At 39.0% G+C, this 11,007-nt stretch overlaps 1 pseudogene; it reads right to left on the reverse strand.

Annotated features, from left to right (window-relative positions):
* Positions 1-4,071: 4,071 nt before the first annotated feature.
* LOC116029713 lies at positions 4,072-10,531 on the reverse strand (annotated as a pseudogene).
* Between the last annotated feature and the right edge of the window lie 476 nt (positions 10,532-11,007).

Consider the following 11,007-nt stretch of genomic DNA (forward strand, 5'->3'; position numbering starts at 1 on the left):
ATCCACCATTTTAAAGTCAAGGAACCGGCCAACAACAAATTTCTTTGCCCCGGCATCCTCACTTCGATACTTGTGATCCAAAGCTTCCCACAGCACCTTTGTTGTGCCAATCTTACAATAAACCACTAGTACAAAAAAACACATAAAACACTGACATTTAGCTATCGTTCTCGAAAGAACGGTAGTGTATTCTTAAAAAAAAAATCGCACGGTGGCAATTTCGTAAATAAGTGAAGAACAATCCGCTACTGTTGTTAGAAGGAACGGATGCGGATTAAAAAAAAGTTCTCTTTACATTTCGCTACCGTTTCTACAGGAAACAGTAGCGAAATATAAGTTATTAAAAAAAATAAAAAAAAATAAAAAAATACATTTCGCTACCGTTTCTTCTCGAAATAGTAGCGAAATATTATTTATTAAAAAAAAAATAGAACAAACATACGCACAGATCTGGATCGCCACACCGCCACAGCCACAATCACATCCACCACATCGCCGCATCGCCACTTCCACCGCAGCCTCCACTGCCACCGCCTCCGCCTTCCACCGTCGCAGCAACTACCGCCGTCGCAACCGCACCAGCCACCACCGCCATTGCAGCGTGCCTTCGTACACCTCCGCGCCTCTACCTCTGCCTCCATCGCCGTCGCCGTCTGCCACCAGCCTCCGCCTCCGTTGTAGAGGTTGTAGCAGGATCTTATTTGTGTTCATTAGCCTTCAAGATGGTTGTAGCAGGTTGTAGCAGCCTCAGCCTCCATTGTAAATTGTAAATTCCTTTTCCTATCTGACCGAAGCAATTCAACCTCTGGTACTCTTTCTCTCCTCCTCATCTCCTTTGTTCACATAACAAAAAAAATGATTATGTGAATTGTAGTGCTTTAGGAATGAATGCTCTGAAAAGACTGAATTATTCTACAATTGTGATGTTGAGTTGGTGTGTTTTCTCCAGAAATGTGAGAATAAGATCTATTTAAATTTTCATCCTTCTTTTGATTTCTGGCTATAGCAATGCTAGGCTCGGCACTTGTCATTTAAATTTGGTTGCTATTTAGTATTTATGCTTTCATGGTTGCAATTTCTTTATGATTGTGTCCAATTGGTTATTAGAAAAACATGTATGATACACTGGATTAGGAAATCAGTGATCATTGATGATTCAATTCTTGACCTAATTAGAGGAAATTTGGTAAGGACTTAATTGCTTTAAATTAGTAGCTAAATCTGTTTTATTAATTATGCAACATGCAAATAAACAGGAGTATCTCTAGGAATGAGCCAATGATAAATAACACTCTTATCTCTTCTCATTTGTTTAGTTTCCTGTTGTATTAATTTAAAACTAACTGTATTTCATGATGCGCTAAACCTGGATGAACTCTCTTTTTTAATTGAATAAAATGATCGAGGTACAAATTTTGTTATTGGGCTTATTGAAAGAACACACCTCAATGATCTCTTGCACATGAAGTTACTCTCTTCTGATCTATAACGGGGGGGGGGGGGGGGGGGACTAAACATCAATTTTCAGGTACTGGTCTTGAGGAGCTCCATCCTAAATTGTAGATGAGTATAAGCTTTAGTCTTTAGATCATTTAAACAACCAGTACTAATAATATATGTGAATTAATGTGTTGAAGTATTTGTGGTAGCTTAGTGAATAGTTGACTTATTGAGGTACTAGTAGTTTTTTGTTTTTTGTTTTTTTTTTTTCTTTTTCTGTGAACTTCATTTTCACATGGATTCTATTTTTGTGTTTATTTACTTTTATATGCCTTTCCACAATATGCTTATCAAAAGTTATTATTTGATGTTTTACCTACAATATTTATTTTTATTTATCTCTAGTTATTCTTCTGCTCTACCTACAACTCCTTGGCTTTTTCATTTCATTTTATTCAAAAAGCTAATGCTTATTGAGTGGCAACCAATCAAGTAAATGATGATAAAAACATTTTCTTTTGTGGATGACGATGCCTTACCGCAGTTGGGGGACAATTGCAAGTATTTAGTGAGTTTGTTGACAGGTTTTTCACTTGATAAAGACTACATTGATCTAGAGATAGATGAGTCAATCTTCCATCATAAAAACATGAAATATATTTATGTGATGATGGATGATATAAAGGATTTGCTCACGATGATATATATATATATATATATATATATATATATATATATATATATATATATATATTGAAAATTCTTATTATTTCTTAATTTTTAAGATTTCTTAATCGATTATGCAATGAATTTGAAGTCAAGTCAATTGGGTTTGCTTGTCCGACTCAGATCTCAAAGGATATGCTTAAACGTCATGTCCCCACTGTTACTTCATATTTTATTCGCGTCATGGAGCTAAACAAAGATAAGCAATTTATTTTAGCACCATATTATCAAGAGTAAGAAAATTGTTTTTTTTTTTTTTTACTTTACTAATATAACTTAATAGCGTTATTTGAAGTATTAGATATTAAAATTTTAATATGTATATATGTGTATTTTTTAAATGCAGTTCTCATTGGTTACTTTTGGTGATTTCCATACGGAAAAAGAATGTATATTTCTTGGATCCCTTGCCTTGTAATCGCGACATTGATCAAGTTAAAGCTTCTCTGAATGTGTAAGTAAATACCTTATATATTATTAATGTAAGTATTTTAACTTCCATTATATTATTTATAAATTTTTATGTATGTTTATAATTAATATAGGGCATTTCGCTCTATTCCTACGGATAGACGGAGTAAGTCCTTCAATTGGATACAATGCAAAGTATGTATGAATTTAAGCTTTAGTGTGATATTTTAAATTACAAATAATTGTTTAACTTACTAAAATATATGTGTATTTTATAGTGCTCGATACAACCAGGACACGTTGAGTGTGGATATTATGTCATGTGATACATGCTTGACATCGTGACAAAATATTCATCTGTTGATCGTTTGGATGCGGTAAGTAAATTTAAATAGAACTGTGTATGGTTAAATTATACTTTATTAATTAACACTTTTAATAATTTTATTAATTAAATTATTTTGTAGGCATTTCAAAGCAATAGTGCGTATTCTATTGACGANTTTATATATATATATATATATATATATATATATATATATATATATATATATATATATATAAAATTAATAATCCGCAGCTAGGAACGGTAGCGATTGAGTAGACTTTTCGTTATCGTTCCACAACAGTAGCGAAAAGTCAATGACAATTAGTAACTGTCTCATCCGTCACTATTGTACAACAGTAACGAAATGTCATTTACAATAGTAGCGAAAAGGTAATTTTTTACTAGTGAACATCATAAAGGAAGTCGCACAACCCATTCAGAATGTAGTTGCGGCAAGGCACTAGTACAAAAATACAAATCCGCTACACCCATAAAAGAGTTTCCGCTACACCTATAGAGGTGTAGCGAATTGCAGTGACGCTAAAGGTATAGAGTTTTCGCGTCACCTTCAATGGTGATGCGGAAATCATTTTTATTTTTTTTAATATGTTGTTTCTGCGACACCCACCGAACTGTGGGTGCCGCAGAAACCGTTTTTATTTTTTTTTAATATGTTGTTTCTGCGACACCCAGCCCACTGTGGGTGCCGCATAAACCATTTTATTAAAAAATTAAAAATGATTTTCCGCAGCACCCTCTCGGCGGAAGGTGTCACGAAATTTTTTTTTTAAATATTTTTATTTAAATTCTAAAAATGCCTAATTTTATTTATTAAAAAATCTGTACAGAATTTTTAAAACAACCAAATCAACACAAAAATTTACAAACCAATAACAACAAATTAAACTATCTATTCACTTATTAAAAAAAAACCTATCTATTTACAATAAATCACCACAATATACTTATACTAATACAATAATTACAATCAAAACATTTAAATATTGCACACCTAAAAGACATCCCTGCAGATGTGGATGCTTGGAAACTGACTTTTAATCCAAATGTTACTTTGAGATTCAGCTTCCTGCCTCACTCTATCCTGCAGTAATTGGTGAATATAAAATACATGCTGTAAAGGAGACATTACTATGTTGTATGGGTTCTTATGTCTTTAATGAAGGATTCTTTTCTCTGTCAGAAATCCGGGCAGGAGAATTGGAATGAGATTTAAATCGGCCTCTCCCCCCTTCTTCCTTCTCCTGCAAAATGCGTGAATGATTTCTCTGTTAGACACTGCTTTTATCGAGCACACAAGTAAAAGGAACCCAAAGCTATCATAATAATCAAGCAGAAATCCCCAGTATTTAAATGAACTTGATAACGTGAAAGTGAAAGCTGTTGTTGGGAGAATATGGGTACCTTCTTCTTAACTATCTGAACCACATCTTCATCCTGAAGAAGGTGACCGAGGCCACAATGCTGGGGGAAGTGCCTTGCACTAGTGCCCCATACCAACACATACTTCACATCCACCGAGGCCACAATGCTGGGGGTAGTGCCTTGCACTAGTGCCCCATACCAACACATACTTCACATCCTTCACAAGGCTTCGATGGATATGGTTACAAAAATCTTCAACAGTACAGCCACCTCTATCCTGAAAGTGTTGAGCAAGGTTTAAAAAGGCGAAGGCGTGCCTTGAGGCGATTTGTAATTTGAGGCGAGGCGTAAGCCTCGAGGCTTATTGAGGCGTAAGCCTCAATTTTTTTCTACAGAATATATTAATAAGCTGTAAACATTATTTATAAGATTCAAGTTTCATTAGCTAAAAGTATTAAGTCTCAAAAAATCACACCACACCACAAAACATCAAGCATAATATAAGTCTAAAGCAATCAAACACATAACAATCCAAGATTAATGTCATAAACAAACAACACATTATAAATCATAATGAAACTTCATCTGAAGAATCATTATACTCTATAGCCTCATTATCATTATCAAAATCTTCCCAATCATCTTCATCTTCATCAACTAGGTGCAATTTTCCCTTTCCCTTACTTGACCCTCCCTTGGCACTAACTTTCTTGCTTGAAGATTCATTTGGTTGAGTTTGAGTTGCTTGTGATGGCTCCCCCTCAAAAACATCAACATCAAGGTCATCCACACTTAAATGGGGAGCATCTTCATCATTTTCACCTACAAGCCATTCATCATCCGATGGCAACTCATCAATCAACAAGCTATCTTCATCATTTACCAAGGACTTCAACTTCAAGTGCCTATCCTTTAATTTTTTGTTGTACAAAATGTACACCAAAGCATTCATCCTCGGTGTGGTCAAGCGGTTTCTTCTTTTGGTGTGCACATGATTGAATGCACTCCAATTGCGCTCGCATCCAGAGGAAGAACAAGTGAGGCCAAGCACTTTGATTGCAAACTTTTGAAGCTTTGGAGTGCCATCTCCATATTGAGTCCACCATTCAACTAAAAAATAGTAATATTTAGTATTTTTGTACTTGAATACACTATAATTAAGTAAGAATTTAAACTTAAACTTACCGGGAGTTCGTTTGTGAATTGTGTTCTTTGCTTGAGCCAACCCAAAAAATCCTTCTCGACTGTGAAAAGCATCTCTATTGGGCTTGTCCAAACAATGGAATAACCCAAGCTTGATCTCTGGATGTGTAGAAAAATCAAGAGAATAATGGCAACGGGGATTTAGGTAATAGACAGCTGCATGCAAATATCGATGCATATGAAAATCCCATTTCTCATCAATAATATCCCTTATCTCCTTGTAATCTTTTTCTTCACCACCCAAGTTCTTTGCTATCTTCTCTTTGGCTTCATCCATTGCATTATAAAGAAAACCCATAGCAGGCTCTTTTTCTCCATCAACTAGCCTCAACACTTCCACCAAAGGTTTTGTAGTCTTGATAGCATAAATCAAGCTTGGCCAAAAGTTGTTATCCATCAGAATTATTTTCCTCGCTTCTTTTCCATCAGCTTTGCTTGCATAATTGCTCTTTGTCCACTTTTCAGAAGTGAACATAGATTCTAATGGTTGCCTCAACTGATACATGCTTTGCAACGTCAAATATGCAGTGGCAAATCTAGTGGCAGCTGGCTGGATAAGCTCTCTATTGGTGAACTGTCTCATCAAGCTCAAAACCCAAGAGTGGTTATAAATGTAGTTGCTGACTTTCTTTGCCTTGATCAAAGCATTTTTATGTTGTGGTAGCTCTCCAATTTTCTCTAGCATTAAATCAAGGCAATGTGCAGCACATGGAGTCCAATATAAATGCTTTCTTTTCTCCATAAGCATTAACCCCGCTGCCCGGTAGTTGCTTGCATTATCGGTTATAACTTGAACCACAATTTCTTCACCAACTTCCTCAACAACCTCATCAAGTAACTGAAATAACAATTTAGCATCTTTAACATGCTCAGATGCATCAACACACTTCAAAAAAACTGTACCACTTGGATTATTGACAAGGAAATTAATTAGACTCCTATGTCTAACATCTTGCCAACCATCAGACATGATTGAAACCCCTGTTACTGGCCATGTACTCTTGATGTCATCAACAAATCTTTCCGTTGTTTTCAATTCTTCTTTCAAAATCCATGTCCTAAGCTCATACATGGTGGGAGGCTTAAGTCCCCAACCATATGCACCAACCGACCGAAGCATGTTAACAAATGAGGGACTCCTTGCCACATTGAAAGGAATTGCATTTTCATAAAAAAACCTCCCAATATCTAAACATACTTGTTGGCGTAGTTCCTTTGCATTTTGAGGAGGTGCAATAGTTGTTGTCTGCTCACCACTTGAATTTCCTATAACCATGTATCTATCCATAGGCCCACGGATGCCTCTATTAGAAACCGAACCACCGGAAGCAACATTGCCTTCATCCTCGCCTTCCCTTCCACTACCAAAGTATGAGCCAACTTCCACACATTGCTCAAACTCCATTTGTGCTAAATTCTTTTTGGTTTTCAATTTATTTAAAAGATCAACAAATTTTTGCTTAACGGCTTCCGGAACTTTATCACACGGTTTAACACCAACTCTTGTCCCGGCAAGATGATGTTTCAACCTTGACACCCCCCCTTTGACAACTTTCTCACAATAATTGCATCGAACATATTTATATGCCTTCTTTTCTTCACCATCATGAACTACTTCAACACAATGGTTCCAACTCGGATCTGTTCTATTTTTTGCACCCGTAAACACTCCAAGATTTCCTAAACCACTTCCCGCACTACTCTTCTTGGAATGTTTCACCATTGTATAAACAATTAACAATCAACCTACAAATAATTAATATTCAAAACATCAATATTAAATTAAAAAAAATTAAACTTACTATGCAACACAACAACACTCATTGCCAAGTGGCAGTGGCAGTGTGCAACACTCACTGCCTTATAATATGCACTGTAGCAGTGTGCATATATATATTTATATATAAATGAAGTCCATGCCCACTATGTCTCTCTATATATATATAAACAAAGCTGAAGGAATACCTGAAGAAGAGGTGCCGTCGTCGGTCAGTGGTGGGTGGAGGTCGCCAGTCAGTGGTGGGTGGAGGTCGCCGGTGAGGGGGTGGGTGGAGGTCGCCGGTAGAGGAAGTCGCCGGTGAGGGGAAATCGGCAGTGAAGTCGCGCAGCAGGCAGAGCTTCGTGAGTCTTGTTTTGATTTAATTTCTCATGTTTTTTTTACTAATTTTAATCAACTTAGGGTTAGATATTGGGGGTTGGGTATTGGATCTTTCAGATTGGGTTTCAATTTGGGCTGTAAAAATTTATTTGGGCCAAAGTGTTTTTCGCCTCAAAAAACGCCTCAGACAAGCCCTAAGGCGTGCCCGAGGCGTACGCCTCTTACCCAGCGTAAGAGGCGTACACCTCGTAGCCCTTTGGCTACGCCTCACACTGAGGTGCGCCTCAGTTGCGCCTTTTTAAACACTAGTGTTGAGCACACAGACAATCAATGAGATGAATGTATAATATAAAAAGAAAATAATAAAGTTGCTTCTTAAACGTGCCATCAGGTTGTTGGCCTTGAGGTTTTGTATAAACTCTCACAAGACCCATTTCTTCCCACATTCTATCCAAGTTTAGCTGTTCAACATAAACAATCACACTGTTAATTTCTCAGAAGCAGGCACTCAAGCAGTTTGACACTAGAAACCCAGACCACACCATAAAATTTAAACCCAATGGTTGGGCACTTGGGCATTTATTAGTAATAGAAAGGGTTTGAAAAAATTGACAGAAAAGCTACTGAATCAATTTGGTCTCTCACAGAACTGAAGCAATACATGTGAGTCGGTTCGGGCTCCTAAAACCATTGAATTTTGCATCAGAGGGCAATTGGCCACAAAAGATGTATTTTTAACTACCACAGGGTAGAATAGTGAAATTGCAATTTCATTAATTCAACACAAAGAAGTTTGATTGGTGCAAACTGTGAATGCATATTACAGTCACCTGAAGTATCTTGAATTACTCATTTCACCTTAGCATCACTAAAGCTCATAACATTGAATGTTCCAGCTAACATATAGCTTGGCAGTCAGAAAACTCAAACCTTGTAGATGATGTTCCTATTAAACTGGTGAACATTAAATGGAATATTTTGAAAATGCATACCTTCAAGTTGCAGCTAATTACAATAGAGTGTGGCTGGCGAGATAATCTGTCCACATCATCAATACCAATAACATCAATCGCACGTCATGTATTTACGGTTTCCCTCAATAACATCAATAAGGTCATCTACTGTGGCATCTTCACGAAATAAAACCTAAGAAAGAACAAAGCAGAAGGTCAAAAGTAGGGGGAAAGGGCAATATAATTCTGAAACATATGTTTGCAACACCCCAAATTTAGTTCTAGGCAAAAGTCAGTTCAATAACTGAATAAGATCCGTTCAAACCTGTGTTCCAAATGCCTATAGTAGATTATCCTGTTCCTTTTCAATTTGAGCCCAAGCTACAGAGGAAAGGATTCATTTCCTTGAACATTAAAAGATTCATCCGCACATTTATCATTTCAAAGGTAAATATCAAAAAACACAGGGCCTGTGATTCAAACTCTTTTTTTCTCATTTCAAAAACAAAAAACACAATTGGAGAAGTAGCCCACGCATATGATAAATTAAATAAACTAAACAAATAAATTAAAATTCGAAATACATAAAATAAATTCGAAATAAATAAATACAAAATGGAAAAAAGGATTTACCTGCTTGTGGGATCAGCGGAGGCTTGCGGTGGGGGCGGCGGAGGCTTGCGCTGGCGTGTGCGGTCGGCGGAGGGGTGGAGCGGTGCGGTAATGGCGGTCTACTAACGCTTGTGGTTTGGCGCGCCGGTAATGGTCGGCGGAGGTTTGCAGTCGTTCTATGGTTTCAGATCTATTAGGCGGTCGCCGGTGGAGGCGGCGTTTGGCGTAGGCGAGGATGGCTGCTTCGGCGGTCGTTGCTGTGGTGGAGGAGAGGGCGGCGGCTGAATGACGAGTAGAAAATGGCGGCCGGGTGACGGTGGAGGGTGGTTGCCGTATGTGGTTTAGAGATGGTGGCGGAGATGGAGGAAGAAATGGCGAGGGTTTGAAGTAGGAAATGGCGGAGATGGAGGATTGGGGATTATTTCATTGGGATGATTTTTTTATTTATTATTTTATAACAATTGCAACGGCTAAAGTGGGTTATTTCACTTAACTTTCCGCGGCACCACATGTAGTGGGTGTCTCGGAGACTAATATATTATTTTAAAATATAACTTTTCGCGTCACCCACGTGTAGTGGGTGTCTCGGAAACTAATATATTATTTTAATATATAACTTTCTGCGTCACCTTCAGAAAGTGGGTGTCTCGAAAATTAATGTATTTATTTACGATATTGCCACTTTTAACTATCCACTACACCTCTATCCAAGAGGTATAGCGTAAAACCCTCCTTATATTTCTAATTATGTACTAGTGAGGGAAGTTAGAATCCTTCCAATACCCGACTGCCATTACTGACTGAGGGTCTTATTCCTTCAACTCAGGAACCCTCTCGGTCAAGAACCGTGACAAGCCGAGAGTAGCAAGGTAGAACAGAATCTTTTGCTGCCACCTCTTAAAGTATGATCTCGTAGAGTTGTCCGACTTTTCGGCAGAACCACTTGGTACCCAAGTTACCCTCATCGTGGGGATATACCCCTCAAAGTTGATAGCCATCCTCTCCCGGGTGGCTGCCTACTCAAGTGCTCTCCTCTCGCGCGCGGCCAGCTGCTCGCAACGTAGATTCAGCGCCCCCATCTGGCCCTCCAGGTCCAGGCGCACTCTGGTCTCGGCCTCCAGCTGACTCTGGGTAGTCACCAGGGCATCTTCCATGGCACCATAACGAATTGCACCCTGCACACAAGCATGATAACAAGGCGCATAAAGGAGAAACATGTGAAAATTTGCAGAAGTAAAGTCATACCTCGAGAAACGGGCGGTAGTCAGGGCGACCCTGGCACAGCTCAGCATCACGGGGCGAGATGAGGCTCCGCATCACAACCTCTGCAGAATGCAGCCACATATCCTTGGAGAACAGAGACTGAAGGGGGGACATCCATGGGCCACCCGCGAGGAGCAGTCGGTGTAACAGGAGGTGGGCCCATCGGGGCGGAGGGCCCAAATATAGGCACCGGGACATCGGCCGTGGTGGACACCGAGCTCTGACGACTGCGCAAAATCGGCGGGGAGGCTCGGTACGATGAGTTCGGTGCGCGCACGCGGATGGTCTCCCCGCGCTGCGGTCTCTTGTCACGGTTCTTCAGGCGCCGGATGATCGCGCGAGTCGTCTCTTCGTCTTCAAAAATCTCTGAAACATGCAAGGGTAAGCAAGCTTTACGACCATAACAAAACGGAAAAAAGACGAAGTGGGATGGGAGACGAACCACGATAATCAGGATTAGATGTGCGGGATGATGACTCCTCCTCCTCAACTATACCATCCTAAGAGTCTCCTGACTCTCCGGAGGACACCACAATGACTTGAGGGATGGTAACTTGAGGGGGAGGCGAGAGCGGGAGACCCCGCATGCA

Source organism: Ipomoea triloba, chromosome 9 (assembly GCF_003576645.1).
Source record: "Ipomoea triloba cultivar NCNSP0323 chromosome 9, ASM357664v1".
NCBI lineage: Eukaryota > Viridiplantae > Streptophyta > Magnoliopsida > Solanales > Convolvulaceae > Ipomoea > Ipomoea triloba.